This window comes from Pistacia vera, unplaced genomic scaffold (assembly GCF_008641045.1).
Source record: "Pistacia vera cultivar Batoury unplaced genomic scaffold, PisVer_v2 Contig155, whole genome shotgun sequence".
NCBI classification, from domain to species: domain Eukaryota; kingdom Viridiplantae; phylum Streptophyta; class Magnoliopsida; order Sapindales; family Anacardiaceae; genus Pistacia; species Pistacia vera.
The window spans coordinates 560,552-583,460 of record NW_022195630.1 but is presented as its reverse complement, the minus strand read 5'-3'; positions in this window follow the sequence as shown (position 1 = coordinate 583,460).

Genomic DNA, 22,909 nt, shown 5'->3' with positions numbered 1-22,909 from the left:
GAAGCCCCACTCAACCTGTCAAGGAGATCTTGAATAAGGGGAACAAGATACTTGTTCCAAATTGTAACTTGTTCAACGCCCTATAGTCCACACACATCCGAAGGGAACTATCTTACTTTTTCTGAAAGAATATAGGAGCACCATAAGGAGCCTTTGAAAGTCTCACTGCACCTGCATCAAGTAATTCATCAAGCTGTTTTCGGAGTTCTTTCAACTCCATGGGAGACATTCTATATGGTGGACGGTAGGTGGAAACGCCACTGGTTCCAACTCAATCTTGTGATCAATTGCTCGTCTTGGAGGAAGTCCTTTGGGTAACTCCTGTGGCATAACATCAATAAAATCTCTTAATAACTCTGCCACAGCATCCGACACTTCAACCTTCTTATCAGGCTTTACCTCTATCATTGTTGCCAGATACGTTTTCTGCCCTTTCTTTAGCCCACGGTATATACATTGGAAGTCAAAATGTATAATTAGAAGTAGAGAGTTCAGTTTTAGGGGAAAGATTATAATAGTTAAAGAATCATTATAGGGTGTCTTTGTTAAGATTAGAAGTTGTTATTACTGGGGTGTGTTTTTGTCATAAAGTAGAAGTTTGTGTGAACCTTAATATGGTGTGTTTCATGCGTCTTCATGTACTATAAAAACAGCAGCTCATGCATGCACTTGATAATTGAAAAACAGAATCCAAAACAAAATTTCAACACGTCTCTTTCTTCTTGATTTTTCTGCGTTTTTCTTCTATTAGTTTTCTAGAATTTTCTAAACACTTTCATGGTATCAGAGCTATAAACACATGTCCATGGCTAATCAAGATCCTGAGTTTACAAGCTTTGGTTCTAAAGAAGAAATGGAACAAGCTGAGAGTGCGAATCTAACTAGCTCAGCTAGACACACAACATTACTGTCACTTTCAGTGAAACTTGTGGAGAAAAATTACAGCTACTGGAAGTCACAGATTCTTCCTACTTGCGCCTCAGATAATCTGGATGGATTCGTTACTGGTGCAAGCACTTGTCCACCTCTATTTGTAGTTGAGAAAGCGGCAGATTTAGATAGTCTAGTAAAGAAGTCTAACCCTAGATATTTTAGTTGGAAAATGACAGATCAATTCCTAGTAAGTTAGTTACTCTCTTCTATTTCAGAACCAATGTTTAGGCATGTAGCTAAGTGTACAAGTGCCTATGAAATCTGGAACACTTTAGATCTACACTTTCAATCTTTCTTTAAGGCTAGAACTTTGCATTTAAGGAACTTGTTACAGACCACAAAGAAGGAGTCATTAAGTGTTAGTGAGTATGTGCTTAAGATGAAAGAATTAATAGATAAATTAGTAGCTAGTGGAGTTAGTATTGGTAATGAGGAGCTGCTTTTATACATACTGGATGGGTTAAGACCAGAGTATGATGCTGTGGTGGCAAACTTGACATGTAATAGTAGAAATGCAAGTATTCAGGGAGCTCAATTCATGCTTAGATGAGACTACAATGCCAGAACATTTCTTTAATGAATTTTAATGATCTTACTACTGCATTAGTTGCATCTAAACAAGGTCCTATTGATCCTATTGCGTCTGTGCCAGCTCAATCATTAGGAAGTAGTTTGTCTCTTGTTAAACCTGGAATGTTAAATATTGGAAATTTATATCCTCATTTTGGATACCAATAGAGCTATAACTCTATTACTCCCAACAATAATCTGCCTAATCAGATAGATGGTTCTCTAGAAGTTGTAAATCAACATTATTAGGGGACTGGCTTTCCAAGACTTGTCTATCATTTGCTCCAAATTTCTTTCCTCGTGGTTCACATATGTTTAATCCAAATGTTGTGAGAGGTAAAAGACGAGGCCGTGGATACTTTAAACCAAAGTTAATTTGCCAAGTTTGTGGCAAAACTGGCCATTTTGCTCTACAATGTTACCACTGCTTTGATCAAGCTTATCAAGGCTTTGCTGGTTTCTCATATAATCAGCCATACTATCTCTCCTCATACAACAATTCAGTACCTGCTTAGATCAACACATTAGGCATTACTACTGAACCAGCAGCTCAAGCCTTATTTGCAACTCATTGTGGTTCTAGTAATGCTCTTAATCATTCAAGTTCTGGATATCATGATTTTTCAGGTCCGAATGCTCTTATCGTGAGTCAACAGCCTAGTGTGGCTATTCCATTCAATGCTCTTCAGCTCAATATCTTGTCCTCAACTAGGAATCAAACCTTTTCTACTGGTGTCACTCAAAACGTAGTGACTCCATAGACTATCAACAATTAATCGTGGTATATGGATTCTGGAGAATCCAACCACATGACATTCGACACCTCTAACATGGTCTTGAAAGTAAACTATTTAGGAGACTCCAAAGTACAAGTAGGGAATGGAGAATCCATTCCTATTACACAAACAGGTATGCTTTTTGTGCCTTCTTGCAATTCTAATAGGATTATTCAGCTAAAAAATATCCTATGTGTTCCTAAAATAGCAAAAATTTTATTAAGTATCTCACAAATTACTAAGGACAACAATGTGATTGTTGAATTTCACTCAAATTGTTACTTGGTAAAGGATAAGTCTAGTAAGGCAATCCTCCTTCGAGGAACAGTGAAGGATGGACTCTATCAGCTGGATTTTTCATAGAATATTACTGCAACTTCTAGTGCTGTTCCATTATTTGCTAAAACTGATACCTTTCACTCATCAAGTGCTTGTGGAGTACACGGTGGTGTGTCCAAATAGCCTTCATCTGCTACTGATGTTGGTGCTTATGAAGCACACTCTGATGTAGTCAAGCAACTCTCTTCCACTGATAACATTACACTTATGATGTTTGCTGATAATAATCTACCTACTATAGTTGGTAGCTCTAGTCTAGCAAGAGTTCCTGATGTAAGTTCTGTTGACAATAAAAGTGTGAATAAGTCTACATATTTAGGTTTCAATTCCTTGCTGTTATGGCACGCTATACTTGGTCATCTCAATGTTAAAGCTTTGAATGTTGTTCTAGAGAAATGGAATATAAGACATGTCTCTTTTAATAATAAGAATCTGTTTTGTGAAGCCTGCCAATATGGAAAGCTTCGTTAGTGTTCTTTTCCAGTTTCTACATCTAGAGCTAAAGCTTCATTAGAAATTGTGTATTCTAATCTATGGGGACTTGCACCTCTTATTTCTACTGAAGGGTATAAATATTACATCTTGTTTGTTGATGATTTCAGTCGATATAGTTGGATATACCCACTTAAACTAAAGTTTGAAGCTTATGCAACGTTTGTTCAGTTTCATTGTTTTGTTGAAAAGCAATTTGATTACAAGTTAAAATCTTTGCAAACTGATTAGGGAGGAGAGTTCAGGCTTTTTGCTAGATATTTAAAGCAACATGGTATCATGTTCAGACACCCTTGCCCATATTTGCATCAACAAAATGGAAGAGTGGAGCGTAGACATAGAATCATAACAGAATTTGGATTGTCTTTGTTGGCGCATGCTGCTATGCCATTGCAATATTGGTGGGTTGCATTTAGTACAGCCACATACTTGCTAAACCGACTGCCATCCTTAGCACTTGAACTACAATCTCCTTACTACCTATTGTTTAATTAGGATCCATCCTATCTTGATCTAAAGGTCTTTGGGTGGAGTTGCTACCTATACCTCCGTCCCTATCACAAACATAAGCTCTCTTTCCATACTAAGAAGTGTGCTTTTCTCGGTTATAGTTTGACTCATAAAGGGTACCTATGCTTGGCTTCTTCTGGCTGAATATATATTGTCAAATAGGCCACAGGCAATGATTTTGATTTTCCATTCAAAACTGGCTTCTCATCATCCAGTGCACAAGAATCAAGTTTGAATTCTACCCAATTTATTTCTGAATCTTCTAAACCATGGATTCTTCCACATATCTCCATTCCAGGGTCAAAACAAGATTCTGGTTTAACTTCAACAAATGATCTAGACATTGCACTTTTACCTTCTGTTTCAAATCCTACCAATATCAGAGAAATTACAGATTTATTTTCTGCTAGCAGAGGTGACACTACAATCAGTAATACTACAAATTCATCCACTCAAGCATCCACTGATCATGCTTCACCACTGTCAATTTCTAAAACTAATAAGATTCTTCTACTAATTATATCAGCAGGTCCTCCACTAGTCCAGCCTCCCATTCCACTTTACCAACTTATGCTGATCTTCCTATAGTTCAGAATAAAGACATTCCAAGTACTGAACTAGCTGTAACACTACCTGTGAATTCTACATCAAAATTGCATCCTCACCTAACCTTAAATACTCACCTTATGATCACTTTGTCCAAATCAGGCTATGGTTCTTTTGTCAAGCACAAAACCTGCTATGGCCTTTCTACTTTTCCAGCCATGTTAAGTTCAAATACTATTCTCTCAAAGCCTAAAAAAGTCACTGAAGCTTTACTAATACTTGAATGGAAGCAAGCAATGGATGTTGAAAATCAAGCTTTGATTAAGAATAACACTTAGGAGCTTGTCCCTTATGAAGAAGGTATGAATGTTGTCGGGTGTAAATGGGTCTTTAAAACTAAACTTAACTCTGATGGTACTCTTCAAAAGTATAAAGTTTGACTTGTGGCTAAGGGTTTTCAACAAACCCTGGGGTCAGACTATTTTGATACATTTTCTCTTGTGATCAAGGCAACCACCATAAGGGTTATGTTAACCTTAGCAGTTTATCAAAATTGAAAAATTCAATAGCTAGATGTTAACAACGCCTCCCTGAATGGAGAATTGACTGAGATAGTCTTCATGGTACCTCCTGAAGGTTTTGCTCCTGCTAATCTTGCTAAATTGGTCTGCCGATTACATAAGGCTCTATATGGACTTAAACAAGCCTCTAGGGCTTGGTTTGATAAGCTTAAGTTTGCCTTGCTAGAGTGGGGTTTCGCAAACTCAGTCTCTGATGTCAGTTTGTTTTATTATATACAAGGTACTCAAGTAATGTATCTTTTAGTCTACATAGATGATATACTTGTTACAGGCAATGATAGTCAATTAATCTCTCAAGTAGTGATTGATCTAAACAGTAAGTTTGCATCGAAGACCATGGGAGAAGTTTAGTACTTTCTGGGCTTTGAGGTTCGTAGAAATATGTCTGGTTTGTTACTCACCCAAACCAAATATGCTCAAGACTTGCTACAAAAGGTTGGTATGGAGAATTCTAAACCCTGCAATACACCGATGGCCACTGGAGTGAAGCTTGGAAAAGAAGATAGCCCTATGTGTGACCAGCCTTCTATGTATCGCAGTATTGTTGGGGGATTACAGTATCTTACATTGTCTAGACTAGACTGAGCTTTCGCAATCAATAAGCTAAGCCAGTTTCTGTAAGTTCCAACTATTGCCCACTAGACAGCCTATAAATGAGTGCTTCGATATGTTAAAGGCACACTTCACCATGGTATTTTGATCTTTTTACTTTGGTTATACATCTCATGAAATCTAAAGTAATTTTAAAATTAAACAAAAACAAATTACATCATATAATTTTGCCAAAAATGAATTTTTTTATAGTTAACCCATAAGTGATTATGAGATAAGAAATAACAATCTTAAACTAAAACTCCAACTAACATTCTGTTAGACTTAACCAAATTTGAGCTAAACTTTAAAGGAGTTAGTCATGTTTACATAAAGAATTCTTTACAAGTCAATAGTCCCCTCAAGCTCAATTGAGGTATAATTTCTTTGAACTGAAGAAGACATAACAATTCTACATAACTTATTTATAAAACAAAATATTTTGAGAATGCGATAGGATTAGAAGCTTTAAGGCCTAACGTTATGAGTTATAGTACACTTGTACTAAGTGCCCTTTCCATGTTGGCTAAAGTTATTGGAGTTGTCGACCACTTCAACATTAATGGACTACGCAAATGCATTTGGTGGACTACGCAAATGCATTCGGGGGTCTCGCTACCTGGTCAATGGGCAAGGGCCCCGCTTCCTGGTGAGTGGGCGGGGGTGCAGTGGGCAGCACCCCAGGCCCGTATGCTGTCTGGGCCTTTTCCATGAAGAGCCGTTGAAGGATTTCTTTAAGTTATTGGGTTTGGGCTTGGGCTTGGGCTTAGGAATAAGAATCCTTGTAACACTAGGTTTTAGTCTTTTTAACCTAGTATGTAAACATGCTTTTCTCTTGTAATGAGTGATAGCAAACAATAGAGCAAATTACATTCATTGTAAATGAGAGAGGTGAGACAATATTGCAATAATATTGACTCAACTAGACATAGCCTATTAATTGGGTGAACCAGTGTAAAATCGCGTGTATTTTTTTCCTTCTCTTTGTTGTTTGTTGTTTGTGTATTTACTATTATTTTGGTTTTCGTATCTCTTTATTCGTTCAGAAGTTAGTGATGTTAATGATTTTGTTTTTGCAATAGTTATATGCCATGATGTAAGAAGAATAATAATAATGAATAAAAATATACATGCTTCTCACATTCAAGTTCAACTAACCCTTCTTTTACTTAAATGAGCATGTGTGTTAAGAGGGTTCTTTAATCAAATTTTATCCATAACTTTTACATTTTAAAATCATCTTTCTTTGAATACCAATTAAAACGGTATTATTTTATACAACGATCCAGATTTTTTTTCTCTATAAATAAGTTGCATATAGTTACAGTCAAAAGGTTGATGGGAGGTACTTAATTAACAAGTTTTTAAGTTGTTTTATACTATTCACGTTCAAACTAATAATTTTGGTTGAATGTTGTTATTATTTTTAAAAGATAGCATGTGGTGATTGATAAAAGTATTTGGACTAAGTACATGGTAGGCCATTGTGGCTCATTTTCTTATTATTTCCATGTAAAATTATATATCTTTAGGAAAACTATTTAATAAAGAATACAATTGTAAATAAGAATAGAATTTAGGAGTCCTATTAGAAAAAAAATCCCATATACTACCTATAAATATAGAGATGAGAACCAATTCATTTTTATGAGAGAATATAAGAGCACAAAATATTTGGTGTAAGAGTTATTAAATATCATGGGGAGAGTGTCTTAGAAACTAGGATCGTTTCCACTCTAGGTACTGAGTTGAGCGTGGTTAGAAACTATGATTGTTTCCGATCTGTTTTATGTATCGGGTTTGTGGTGTTGTGTACTCTTGTATATCATGTTCATGAAACTATATTAGATTTCTCTCATCTGTGGATGTAAAAGGATTATGCCGAATCACGTAAATATCGTGTATATTTGTGTGGTGTGATTTTAATCTTATGTTATTAATCTAAAAAGTATATTTCCTGTTGTGCGATTTGTTAACAGTACATTCCTCAATTTTGAAATTTAGTGCTCTCAGTTTTGAAAATCATCATAAATTTTATCGAACATTCGTTAAAAAAAAAAAAAAAAAAAAAAAGAAAAACCATCATTAGAGTTTCATAAACAAGAATATTACTTAATTGACCGTATAACTTTATCAAATTTCTAATTAGAATTCAATGACCCTTTTAAGAGTTAGAAATATTTTCCTTGGTTTGTTGAACCTAAAACATGTTTTAGGTATTAGAAATGTTGTACTTGTGTTCAGAATTTATTAATAAAATCCATCATCAACCACCAACAAACTCAACACAAAACTCTAGTTTCAACAACCATATAAACAAAACACATCTTCACTTATCACATAAATAAAACCCATTCTAACCTCACATTGCAATTTTAGATTGGATTTAACTATTTCTATATTTAGTCTTTTCTTAAAATTTTATCACATTGCAATTAGATTAAAAGCAAGTTGAGTTCGTATTATTCAGAGAGTTATGATGTGAACGTTGTCAAGTCTCATTCTAACCTCAAAAAGTAGTCAAACAACTAATTTTCCCTTTCATGAAATTTCCTATGAAGTTTCATAAAATTTATAATATCATATATCTCACTAAACCAGCATATTATTCACATGAAAATCAAAGTTACGTACTGACCTCAAAACAATGGAGAAAGTGAATCTGATTTACAAGAAGTGAATTAATTCAATAACTCTCAGAATTTGTTTTACTTGTGGTGTGATATCCCATCCAGTGTACTTATAAGTAATATTGAAGTTCTTTCATAAAGCTGGAAAGTTTTGGAATAAGTAGGAATTTATAAACTCTTTGATTCGAAAGTAATCTTTAATTTTTATCAATCTCACAATGGCTTAAGCTTCAATAATAATTTTTTTTCCTAGAAACTCAATATTGTTGACAATTTTTTGTTTTTTTCTAGCTCTTTAGTTATATCAATAATATTTCTTTTTTCTTTGTGGTTGTTGTTAAGTGTTCATGCTGGCTAATTGTGTCAAATAACCGTATTGATATGGTTTTCAGTTTATTAATCTCTCCAGCATATTTTTTTTACTAAGAAAAATTTTTGTAGTAACATTTGCTTAATTTGTTTTGTCAATTAACATAAAACTAAAAGAAATTTTAAAATTAAACAAAAATAAATTACCTCACACACACTTTTGCTAGACTTAACAGAGACTTTGAACTAAACTTCAACGGAATCCTTTTTTTTTTTTTTTTTAAAGATAAAGAAAATTTTACACCTCAATAGTCCCCCTCAGGCTCAACTGAAGTGTAACTTCTGTGATAGAGCTTGCCATATATAAATCTTGACTTCTACAAAACAATTACAAAATACTAAGCTATATATAAAAGCTATATATAAAACTAACAACTTCAACTTTAAAACGAAATTTAGTTTCTCACGAACAAAATTCATAAATCAAACTCCAGATAGCTTTAGAACGGCAAAATACTAGTGAACTTGTAAAATAACCCGAATTCATGCAACACTTTCAAGAACTAGGTCTGGAATCAAATTTGTATAAAAAAATGTTATGCTTGTTTAAATACTTCTTTACTAATAAAACAAAAATATATATAATTAAAAAGTCAAATAGGTCAAATGATTTTTAGACTAAATCTGAACATGGTAAAAGAAACTAAAGACAGCCACGTTCAGGAGAGTTTCATGTTTCAATGGCTTTACATCAGGAGACAAAAGCTGAGTTATACTGAACAAGTAGTGCGTTGGAGGAGTGTCAGTGGTTAAACAGAAGCTGAGTTATAGTGAACAAGTTGTTGACATGTGAATAATGATACGCGCCATATATAGAAGATTGGAAATATTTGATATGGTCTAAGTATGGGTAGTACAGCTAGATTTATTTCATTCCTTTTATAGATTGATTTTTATTTATTTATGAATCTTTAACTTCCTTACATATCACTGTTACAATTGTATAAATTGTACAACTGCTAAGTGCTTGAAAATACACTTACACTTAGTAGTTTATAGGTATCATTTGTGGGAAATTAGGATTAATTCGTATGAATTAACTTAATTGTTTCATAAACGCACTTTTCGGGATCACAGGTATTTTTGTTGTGTTTTCAGGAAATAAGGCTCAAAAATAATATTCGGATGAGAGATGATGTTGGTGAGAGAATTTGTGACGACTGGAAACAAACGGATCGAGAATCGGAGTTGAATTGAAGAAGTTATGGAAGTTGAAGTAAACGAAGAACTTCTGTACTCTACGTTCTAGCTTTAGACATACCTCTCGTATTTTAAGAATACTTGGCTTTGGCAGAACTCTTATTAGAGACGATTCTTAGACTGTGTGGAAAGCTGTTAATTGAGGGCTACATTTTATAGTGTCTTACCTTCTACTTAATCGCAAAGTTTCATTGTTTATCAGTTGCGACAAATTACCCAGCTCTCGTGGAAATCATCGCTATATGGAATTGAGAGGGAAGCAGACCGTAACTACTGTGCCACGGCACAATGCCGTGACACACTTTTTCCAGTAGCTACTGTGTTGCAGCGGTGCCACGGCACACTCACCACTCTGAAACTTTTCCTCCGTTTTTGACTAGGAAAATAGGGTTTAAGAGGTCCTAAACTAATTAGAATTAAGGAAAACAAAACCCTAACCCGTGGATAAAGAAAGATTATCTTTTTTTAGGGGAATTCTTTCAGAGAATAAAAAAAGAGAGAACAAAGATATTCAAGAACTGAAAAAGGCGTGATTGGCGTGTTAGGTTCTTTGTTAATTATAATGAAGTTCTCTAAAAGTTATAATTCATGAAGAACTAATTCTTTTGTGATTGAGGGTGATTTCAAAACCCTAGACATGTCTTGTGTTAATAAAATCCGCATCTTTTTGTATCTTTTGATCCCTCTTGGTTATGTGATTGTTTGCTCGTAAAATGGTCTAACTAATTTTTCTAATTGTTTAGTGCCGAATTAACGTAGCGATTATATTAGATGCCAATTATCATTAGGTTGTTTAGTACGAATCGCTTATATAACTAAATAACTAGTGGGAAAGTGTATGCTGCATACATAGGGGGTAATCACACTCAGATAACTAACTGACCATATGAGTTTACCTTGATTCAGTAATCGTCTCTAACTTAATGCTTTTATTATTTTGAATCTAGAGATCGTATCCTATTTTATCTAATAAATAGCGAAGTGGGTTATGACCGTGTCTAATCCAACGACTTAGTAAGGAGAGATAGAACTATCAACGTTGGTATTTTCTGAGCTGATGTGATTAAGAGGGTAGAAAGTTAAAGAGTGCTTTTATTATAATTCATGTCTAGTGGTGGCAATAAACCTTCAATCCGTTTCTCTTATTTATCGTCTTCTAGTGTGGAAGTGTTTTGCTGTTTTATTTGTGTTTGTGTCTTTAGTTTGACTAGTGTGTGCTCTGTTGGCCTATCTTTATAATTCAGTGAAATTCCGTTTGAAGTAGCAAGGATTTAATGTCGAGAGTCTTCACATCACTGCACGTGCGGGATTAAGAGCCACTGATTACGCCGCTATTGGCCTACATACTACTGAGAACCGCCAGATATCGTGCATAGAATACTTTAGTTGGTAAATCTAGGGTTGCGTGCGACTGGCCAGCTAATTTCGTGCGTCCGGCGCTGCCCGAGGATTGTGCGAGTTTAGCTGTAAATATCTCGTATCTACTCGGTGCTCCGATCGTGTTCCATTGGTAGGTGGGGGGTGTCACACGGGGTTTATTCTGTTGCGTGGGGTGGTTAATAGTGCCAACACTCTACGCAGTGAGGGAGGCTACTGAAGTATTGAGTCAGCAAGGGAGCACCCGTGAGTGGCATCGTTTGTGCAACAATTGGCATTGGACAAGTTAAACATGCGACATTGCTCTAACGTGGTCTCCTACCAACATGTGCCCTACCTTTCAAGATTTGCTATGGGAGGATTTCAAGGTCAACAAGGCAGAGGTATGACCCATTCGCAAACACCTACAATGAGGCAGGATGGAGGGATCACCCCGACCTTAGCTATTTGGGAAACCCACCAGATGATGCCCACCTATCCACTTCGTTTTCCGTACCCAAGAGTCCCACAACCATATCAAGCAAGGCCACAAAATGCTCCCCAATCTCAATGCAGTCTTGGAGGACTTCGTAAATTCCGTAGCTATTAGCACTCTCCATTACCAACAGACACAAAGGCATCAAAATTGGAGGACTTGGTAAATTCCTTAGCCACTAGCACTCTCAATTTCAGCAAGAGAATCTCAAGTTCCAACAAGATACGAAATGTCAATCAAGAATTGGAGAGCCAACTTAGTCAATTAGCTACTACCATTGGAAGACTAGAGGCGCAAGAACCCAGATCAACCCTAGGGAGATGTTAGTGCTATAAGTGAAAAGTGGGAAGCAACTTGAAGAAGCTCATTGAAACCAATCAACACTGACGAAACTAAGATGAGTTGATTCAAGATGGAACAAAACGGTCTAGTAATGAGGGAGATGGGGCGATTGACTCCAAAGAAGCAATACAACCACCCAAGCAAATGCTCGAGCTCAAAAGTGAAGATCCTTTGGAAGTTGCAATAAGACATGTTGCGACGAACTTGAAGGTTTTGGATGTGGGAGCGGAATTAGAAGAGATTATGCATCACTTAATTTTCTCCAAAGAAAAATCCAAGGTATGCTCTTTCTTTATATTCTATTCTCTTATCTAATGAAAACTTCTCCTTTCATTGTGGCAACCTACTTTGAACGTTAGACCTCCTCCGGAACACTTAAATACAAGGAGAATATGGTTGAGAAGTGACGACGCGGGCTAAGGACGTTATCAAGCGCTATATGGGAGGCAACCCATTGATTTTTTATTTTATTTCCCTTTTCATTTCTTTTTTTTTTAGATGTTGTTAGTTTGTGTTTTGTTACTCTAATTCATATATTTAACTAGTGATGTGTGTTGCCAAGATGTACACCATGAGTTTTCTTTATTTGATAGAATTTGATACAATTGATGGAATGAACAATAGTGGTGGATCGACTTTCACGCGTCTTCACACTTCAATATTAAAAAGGGGGTAACTTTTCTTTTCTTCTCCTTTTACTTTTGCTACATTGGGGACAATGTAGATATTAGGTTAGGGGTGAGGGAAGGTTCTATTATTTTTGTTAAATTTACGATTTGGGTGAATTTTTTTTTTTTTTTAGTTTTTGCATGATTTTAGGATTAAATTGCTTTGTTTGTTTTTCGGATTAAACTTGTATGTCAATGATATGATTATAATTGTGATAACATGTGATGTTTAGAAGATGTTAAATGTTCTTAGGTTTAAGGGTAATTTTGAATAATTAGTTTCATCTAGTTTGAGACTCTCATGCTATTGGTATGATTGGTTGGTTAGTCTTAAGGTTTTAGTGACGTTTGTTATGTATGAATTTTCATAGACATTTTTGCAATCTCAACAAATTCTAGAACTCACTTGATAACTACTTGGGCGAAATCCTAGAATGCACATTGCTTGGACATATTTGACTACTTTGGATCGTTTGAACCTTTCAAGCCAACCCTTTATTTAAATTACGCTAGTTACCCCTTTGAGCCATATTAAACACATTTAGCTTGATTTTCTTTCATGTACCTACATTAACCTACCATTATTTTGAGCCAAAAACCATTCACCCCTTTAATTTTTAAGAGACTTAATCTAAGTACAAGATTGGTGAGAGCAATTAAATAAGTGAGGGTGAAGGTTTGTGAAAATTGTCAATTTTCCAAATGTGCTCAAAAGAATAGGTTGGGGGTGTGGAGTGCTTTTAATCAAGGTTGGGGTAGCATTTTAGCTTTCTTTTCTTTCTTCTCGAATAAAAAAAAATTGAAACAAAAAAAAAAAAAAAATAATAAAATAGAGAACAAAGAAAAATAGAGAAGAAAGAAAGAAAGAAGGCAAAAAAAAAAAAAAAAAAAAAAAAAAAAGGAAATTTATGATAAAGGGTGGAAAAAGTGGGGTGTAAAGAAGAATGGTGTGGCTTGAATGAAATTGTTGAAAGAAATAGGATTGAGTCTCTTATTTTTGCTTACTTTTCCGTTCTTTCATAACCTCATAACCTAGCCTAACGTAACAAGCTTGATAAAGACATATTGACCAGGTAGTGTGATCATTCACATTAGTGGAGAGTAGTTTGAAAAGTGAGCCTATGAATTTGATTCATACATTATATTTATTTTTAAAATTTTGAGATCATTCTTTTTTTGTGAATTGTGCATGTGATCATTCGGGTTTTGAGATTAACGGGTTTGTGGAATGATTGATGTGTAGAGTTGATAATGAAAATGAAATTGATTTTTGAGTTACCTTGGGCCTTTGGTGATTTTTAACTATTCTTTATGTTATGTGTTGTATGCAATTTTTTAGACAAATGTATATTCGGAGACTAATGTTTTGTTTGTTTGTTTTTAATTTTCGAGTCTAGGTTAGGTTTACTATGGATGTTTGTGGGTATCATCGCTAGAAACCCTCACGAGACTACAACTCATCCAACTAGGGCCACCTAGGGGTTTAAAGGCTTGTTGCATACGCTAAATGCAACCGTGACAATCTACGGAAGTGATTTGGGGTAGATTAGATTTATGTTTATTTTATTTTTAAAGCTAGAAGACATATTTCTATCGCTTAACTTGCTAGGGACTAGCAAGAAGCTGGTTGGGGGTTGTGATAAGTGCTTGAAAATACACTTATACTTAATGGTTTATAGGTATCATTTGTGGGAAATTAGGATTAATTCGCATGAATTAACTTAATTGTTTCATAAATGCACTTTTCGGGATCACGGGTATTTTTGTTGTTTTTTTAGGAAATAAGGCTCAAAAATAATATTCGAATGAGAGATGATGTTGGCGAGAGAATTTGTGACAACTGGAAACAAACGGATCGAGAATTGGAGTTAAATTGAAGAAGTTATGGAAGTTGAAGTAAAGAGAAGACTCTAGATTTTGTTCCAGCTTGAGCATACCTTGGTATTTTGAGAATATCTTGAGCTGTAGAACTCTGATTAAGACAATTCTTGGACTGTTGGAAATCTAATTCAAAGGGCTACATTTAATATGTTTACTACATTTCCAAATTTCATTGTTATCTAGTTAAAAAATCACCATATTTGAAGAATAATGGAATGATGCGGGAAGAAGACCAGTAACTACTGTGCCGCGGCACAGTGCCATGGCACACTTTGTCCAGTAGCTACTGTGCTGCAGCAGAGTGCCACGGCACAGTCATAACAGCTGGGAACTTTTCCTCTGTTTTTGACTAGGAAAATAGGGTTTTAAGAGTCCTAAACTAACTAGAATTAAGGAAAACAAAACCCTAACCCTTGTGGGATATAAATAGAAGTCTTTTAACATTATTTTAGGGGAATTCTTTTAGAGATAAAAAAAGGAGAGAACAAAAATATTCAAGAACTGAAGAAAAAGGGGGATTAAAGAAGGTTTGGAGAAGAAGAATTGGAGGAGATCATCATCAACTTCAATAATCTAACCAACTTTCACTAAGTTTTTCTTCTTCTTTGTTATTATAATGATGTTCTCATATTTATTCATGAAGAACTAATTCTTTTGTGATTGAGGGTGATTTCAAAACCCTAGACATATCTTGTGTTTAATAAAATCCGCATCTTTTTATCTTTTGATCCCTCTTGGTTATGTGATTGTTTCTCTGAAAATAAGGTCTAACTAGATTTTTCTAATTGTTTAAGTGGCCAATTAAATCGTTAGGATTAATCTATTAATGCCAATTTAGGTTGTTTAGTACGGAATCGCTTTATTAACCTAAATAACTAGTGGTAAAGTGTATGCCTGCATACATAGGGGGTAATCACTCAAGATAACTAAACTGACCATATGAGTTTAGCCTTGATTCAGTAAGTCTCTCATAACTTAATGCTTTTATTATTTTGAATCTAGAGATCGTATCCTAGGTTATCTAATAAATAGCGAATTGGGTTATGACCGTGTCTAATCCAACGACTTAGTAAGGAGAGATAGAACTTATCAACGTTTGGTATTTTCTGAGCTGATGTGATTAAGAGGGTAGAAAGTTAAAGAGTGCTTTTATTATATATAATTCATGTCTAGTGGTGGCGAATAAACCTTCAATCCAGTTTCTATTATTTATCTCTTTCATGATTGTCTGCTTGTTTTATTTTGTTTGATTTTAGTTTGATAGTTTTTGTTGAGTTTTTATAATTCGTGACAAACCCTGTTTGAAGTAGATAATTAATTGAGTTCACAAATCCTCTATGGGAAAGACCCTTACTTGCTCTTTGCTACTACACGACATTGCATTAGAATTTAGTGAGGTAAAATTTAGTGTTGCATTTGCATGCATCAACAACATTTTACATGAAACACATATCAGAAAATACATAAAGTATTCCTCTCTTTTTTTTCTCTTTCCTAGCACACTTTGCAACCAAGTGTGGCTTCTTTTGCCTCTTCAGAATTCTTCTAGGCATTCTTCGGCAGTCCAACTGCTTCTATTGCCACTCCAATCCTAACTTCTTACTTGGTTTCAGAGCGGGTTCCTTAGCCAGATCCTTTTCTTGCTTGTCAACTTCACTAATCCACTGCCTCTCCTCTATTATTGGTTTCCCTGCAAAATAGACCCTAGGATTAGTTCATTAGAAAATGGATCCAAACTAGAACCCTAATGGAGCCAATTACACCAAAAATGGGCCTTGACCCATATACTAAAACCAACCCACACATATAGCCCAACCAAGGTAGCCAAACCGGCCCAAATACACAAACTAATCCAAATAACCAAAACAACCCAAATATGCAAACCAACCCAGATCCCCAAACCAACCCAAACCCAAACACATATCCATTCAGGTTTTCAAGTCAAACTGGCCCAAAACCGTTTCCCTTTCAATTCCAAATCGTCTAGCCAAACTAGCATCAGCCAGAGCCTGGTGATCCCCTTTACTCCTCACACTTCGATGGACCAGAACTTGTTTTGTTCAAACAAGTTCTCACTAACACCGAGAACTATGCAACGTGGGCTCACAATTTCCGGCGAGCCCTCATCACCAAGGACAAAGATGGCTACATCGACAACACTATCGCACCACCAGTTGATCCCCACCTCCATAAACAGTGGACCAGATGTAATATGCTGGTTCATTCGTGGATCAGCAACTCCCTGACCGAAGAGGTTGTTGTGGGTCTACCGCCAATAGAGATCGTCGAAGAGCTCTAGCGATTCATCAAGGAAATGTATGGACAGTGAGATCTAGCTAAATTATTCACACTTTGCAAGAATCTCGCCGAGATCAAGCAACACAACAACACAGTCACAGTCTATTACAACTGCCTCTCCGCCGTGTGAAATGAACTTGATGCTATCGCTGAAAACCCTTACGAGGATTTTCTAAAACTCTTTAGCAGTACCAAAGAATCAAAGAGTAGGATAGGTTAATTCATTTTTTAATCGGATTGAATGACAATTTTTTGCCCTTTCGAACACAGATGCTCGCCAGCACTTCACCACCATGACTCCACCGTGCCTATCAATTGGCCATCCAAGACGAGAGTCAAAGGCTAGCTTCCATGGAATCACCAAAATTGGGTGATTCCATGGCTTCTGTCGCAGACAGGGAAGAGAAGAGGGAGGCGTGGCTAGGGTTTGCTAAAGACAAAGAAAAGGAAAGTTTTTTATATCAAGGGATGAACATCCCAGATCTATCCAAGCAATCCAATGGCCAACAGGCAGTCAACCAAGTTAGTGGGGTGAATGGTCAACTGGGTCAACCTTTGGGGAATTCATCCAATGGTCCTTTTTTGAGCAATTTTCAGAATAAATCAAATGGATCAGGTTCATTCTGATCAGGCGAAAAAATGTATTGTGATTACTGTAAGAGAAGAAATCACAATAAAGAGACATGCTAGAAATTACATGGTCATCCTAAAAATGGCAATCCAATCGCCAAAAGTGTGAATGTCACCACCACATTCGGATCTGAAGCCCAATCACCATTGATCAAACCTGAACAAATTACTTAACTCATCAAGATGTTGAACCAACTTCCAACAAGCAATGCTTCTGCCAGTTATGTAGGTACTTTTTTTTGTTTCAGTAATTCAATTTCCTATGATTTATGGATTATTGATTCAGGGGCTAGTGATCACATAATTTGTGACCCGAAATATTTTCAAACACACACAAAAACCATATCACATCTATCTGTTAGGATGCCCAATGGTAACATTACTCCTGCCACTCATACTGGGGTTGTAAAATTAAATAAGGGCATAACTCTTAGAAATGTCTTGTTCATCCTTGCTTTCAACTTTAACCTTATGTCTGTATCAAGATTTTGCACAGATAATAACTGCACACTACAATTCCATCCTAATTTGTGTACCTTTCAGGACCCTTCGATTGGCAAGTAGATGGGCTTGGGTAAGGCCCATCATGGTCTTTATTATTGGGAACCTCTTTCAACTTTTCTTGGCAATAAAGACTCTTCTTGTAATGCCAATATTAATAAAATTTCTTTAATATTGCATCAAAGATTGGGTCATAGTGCATCTACTCCTTACTTAAATTGTCAAATTTGTCCCATTGCCAAACAACCAAGAATTCAATTTCCCATTAGCACATCCTCCACAAAAAAACCTTTAGCCCTTATCCATCTCGATATTTGGGGACCATATTTCGTTCCCAATCATGATGGATCCAGATTTTTCTTAACCATTGTGGATGATTTCTCTCGCGAGACTTAGGTCTTTCTTATGCAAACAAAAGCCCAAGCCTTTAGTCACATCTTTAACTTCCTCTCCACGGTCCAAACACAATTCAACACACGAGTTCAAAGGGTTAGGAGTGACAATGCCTTGGAATTTTTTAATAAACAGTGTTCTTCATTGTTCCTTTCCCACGGGATCTTATATGAGAGTTCTTGCACTTATACCCCCTAACAAAATGTGGTTGTTGAATGTAAACATTGTTACCTTTTAGAAGTTGCCAGAGCCCTAAAACATCAAGCCTATATCCTAACCACCTTTTGGGGCGAATATGTGCTCACTACCACCTATCTCTTTAATTGCATGCCTACACGGGTTATTGGAGGTAAAAATCCTTTTGAAATATTGTTTGGAAAGAAACCTGATATTACTCACTTTTGAGTCTTTGGTTGTTTGTGTTACTCTACAATTGTGGAACCCTATGACAAGTTTGCTCCTCGTGCTAGGAAATGTATTTTTATGGGCTATCCTCTGCTCTACAAAGGGTATCGTCTTTATGATCCCTAACTTAACAAATTTTTTGTTAGTAGAGATGTTGTTTTCCATGAGGAAATTTTTCCTTTCTCCGACAGTGACACATCCTCTCCTACACCACCCCCTATACAATTGGAGCCCCTGCTTGACATTCCAATTACTATGGTTCCAGTTCCCACTGCTCAGTAGCCTTCTAACTCTTCAGTTCTTCCTGATCAGCATGATGACCCTACAAACTTAGATGAGCCTCAGGAATCTCTCCATATCACTGAACTATCAGATCAGGATCCCTCTCCAACTGCTTCTCCACCTGTAGAGTCAATTCCTCACATTCCATCACAAGATGTTATTCCTTTACGATGATCCTTTAGAGTTTCTAAACCCCCTGTATAGTAGGCTGACTATATTTGTTCTCGTGTGGAAGGTATTCCTTATCCCATATCCAAGTATGTGACTTTTGACAGATTATCCCTTGGGTACAAATCCTACATGAGCAATATTTCCACTGATCGAGAACCAATCTCCTTTTTCGATGCTGTGCAACATGATTATTGGTGACAAGCCATGAAGGCAGAATTGAATGCTCTTGTCAGCAATCATACATGAGATCTTATTTCACGGCCCTCACACAAGAAACATATTGGCTATAAATGGGTCTACAAAATCAAACATCGGGCTGATGGCTCCATTAAATGGTACAAAGTTTGACTTATCGTAAAAGGTTTCACCCAACGGGAAGGCCTTGACTATCAAGAGACATTTTCTCTAGTGGCCAAACATGTCAGTGTTCATGCATTCTTGTCTGTTGCTTCCCACAATGATTGGCCACTCCACCAGATGGATGTTCATAACCCCTTCCTCCATGGGGATCTTGATAAGAAAATTTATATGGATATTCCTCTCGACCTTCACAATTAGGGGGAGAATCTCGTATGTAGATTGTACAAATCTTTATATGGACTAAAACAAGCATCAAGGCAGTGGAATACAAAATTTACAGAAGCTCTCATAGTTATTGGATTCACCCAATCCAAACATGACTATGCCCTATTTTCTAGACACAAGGGTAAGTCTTTTATCAGTCTCATTGTCTATGTTGATGACATTCTCATTATAGGAATGATGAGAAGGCAATCATAAATTAAAGGAACATCTACACAAAACCTTCCACATTAAAGATCTAGGAGCACCAAAGTTTTTCTTGGATTGCTCACTTCTCAGAAGGAATATCCCTTAGCTGACAGAAGTATGTGCTAGAACTCATTAAAGATTCAGGCCTAGTAGCATGCAAACCAAGCGTCATTCCTATAGAATAGAATGCTAAACTCACCACAAAAGAACATGATGAGAAAAATCAAAATTTTGAGTTAGATCCCTTATTAGAAGATGGTTCCAGTTATTAGCGACTCGTTGGAAGGCTCATATATCTCACAATGACACGGCCAGACATTAGCTATACGGTTCAAATTCTTAGCCTGTTTATGCATACTCCAAAAAAATCCCACATGGATGCAGCAATCAAGGTACTCAAGTATTTATAAGGTTGTCCAAGGCTGGGACTTCTTTTACCTAGAAAAGAAGATATGAATATCACTGCGTACTATGACTCAAATTGGGGTTCATGCCCGATGACAAGAAGATCCCTTACTTGTTTCTGTATAAAACTTGGAAAGTCTCTCATCTTGTGGAAAATAAAGAAGCAAACCACTGTTTCACTCTCATCAGTAAAGGCCGAGTACAAAGCCATGGCTAAAACTACGTGTGAGATCACATGGATCCTTGGTTTACTCAAGGATTTGAATCTACAAGTGAAAACAACAGTCAAACTATGTTGTAACAACAAAGCAACAAATGACATCTCAGCCAACCCAGTCTTCCATGAAAGAACGAAACATATAGAGATTGGCTGCCACTTTGTTAGAGATAAAATACAGGAAGGAATAATTCAAACGGAACACATCTGGACTACAAAGCAACCAGACATATTCACAAAACCGTTATGTCAGAGACAACATTCACATTTTTTGGGCAAACTCGGAGTTTATGACATTTATAAACCATAAGCTTGAGGGCGAGTGTTGACATGTGAATAATGACACATGCCATATTTAGAAGATTGGAAATATTTGATACGATCTAAGTATGGGTAGTCCAGCTAGATTTATTTCATTCCTTTTATATGTTGATTTGTATTTATTTCTATATATTTGACTTCCTTACATAACATTATTACAATTGTATAAGTTGTACAACATTTTACATGAAATACATATCTAAAAATACAAAATGTATTCCTCTTTTTTTTTTTTTTTTTCTCTTTCCTGGCATACTTTGCAACCAAGTGTTGCTTCTCTTGCCTCTCCAGAATTCTCCTAGGCATTCTTCGGCAGTTCAACTGCTTCTATTGCCACTCCAATCCTAACTTCTTACATAAGTAGTGTATTGGCAAAGTGCTAGTGAGCTGGCCCACTAATACAAGAAAATTGACGTCTTCTACCCAGTTGTTGAGGTTAAAAACACGTACTACATTAGAGAATAATTAATGTAGATGAACATGAACATGAACATGACGATGAAGAATTTCAAGATAAATAAACTGTAAAAGTTTGAAGGAGGAGGCAATAGAGGCAGAGAGAAGATACAGAGGCTACCAGAGAAATAAACTGTAAAAGTTTGAAGGAGGAGGCAATAGAGGCAGAGAGAAGATACAGAGGCTACCAAAGTATGCCAATGAGAAGAGAATTAAGCAAAAATATTTTTTTGTATTGAATTGTATTTATATAATACAATGTCTAATTTATACAAAAAAGAATAAGCAATAAATGGAAATGCAATATCTCGCCATAATACTGTAATCACATGAAATCAAGAAAATAATAGAAACAATATCTGATATTAAAACCAATTATCAATATTCCATATTTCATCACTTCCCCTCAAGCTTGTGGTTTGTATATGTCCTAAACTCTAAGCTTGTTTAATAAATATGAATGTTATCTACTGCATAACGGTTTTGTAAAAGTATATGTTGGTTGTTCTGAAGTACAAATGCGCATAGTATTATTTATCCTTTCCTAAATTTTGCCTGTAATGAAACAACAGTCAATCTCAATGTGTTTTGCTCTCTCATGAAATATCAGATTTGCTACAATATTGTTCGCAGCTTTATTATCACAGTATAAATGAATAGGCTTTCTTATTTGTACCTCTAAATCTCCTAGGAGTCCAAGACTCTAGGTGGTACTCACATATAGTTTTGGCCATGGTTCTATACTTAGCCTTTGCCAACGAAAGTGATATTGTCGACTGTTTCTTTGTCTTCAAGGAGAAGATAACTCCTCTAAACTTTATACATAAACAAGTAAGTGACTTCCGTGTCGTCAGACATGTGCCCCAATAAGAATCGCAGTATGTTGAGATGTCTAAATTTGCATCCTGCAGTAAAAGAAGTTCTAGGCCAGGACAACCCTTCAAGTATTTGAGTACCTTTATTGCTGCATCCATGTGGGATTGCTTTGGCCCATCCATGTGGGATTCGATTAAATAGGAAGGGAATTTTTTTATTAGGGAAAGACATAAATCTTCTCTAATCCTTAGGTGATAAGAAGATAAAAATAGTCTTTCAAATAAAAAGGAAAGCTAAAAAGATTATGATAAAAGTTATTGGGGAATAAACTATAATAAATTTTAATTTTAATTTTTTAAATAAATTTTATCTAAAATAGGGCTTACAAAGAGAATTGGCAGGGCTTAAATAACACCACTCTTTGCTTAATTGTCCATAAACTATTCTTCGGGTTAGTCTATAATGTGTTCAACACAAGTCTCAATTAAGCACAAGTGTACACTATCCTTGATTTTGGGTTTGCCATCAACTCATTTAACATTTTAATTATCATAATTAACTAAATTAATTTTGTCATTTTCCCTGTATTATTTTTCTTTCATCCTAATGTGCTTTGTCTCCTCTAATCAATATCACATAGTTCATCATGTTTTTAATCATATCGAAGTAGATAGAAGTAGATACTTTCATAATGAATGGGGAAATTAGGAGGGTTTTCGTTAGGAGTTTGCACTTTTAATTCATCATTTTCATTTTCATAATTTTTATAAACTAATCTTAGCTAACATTCTTATTAATCCTGGAAATTTAAATACAAATACATTTTCACACTAAACATGAACTCACTAATTAACAACTAACATATAATTTCTTTATACTAAGCATGAACTAACAATTTAAGAACTAATTACCTTTAAACTGACAAGGGCATGAACTAACTAATTAAAAACTAACTTTTTTTTA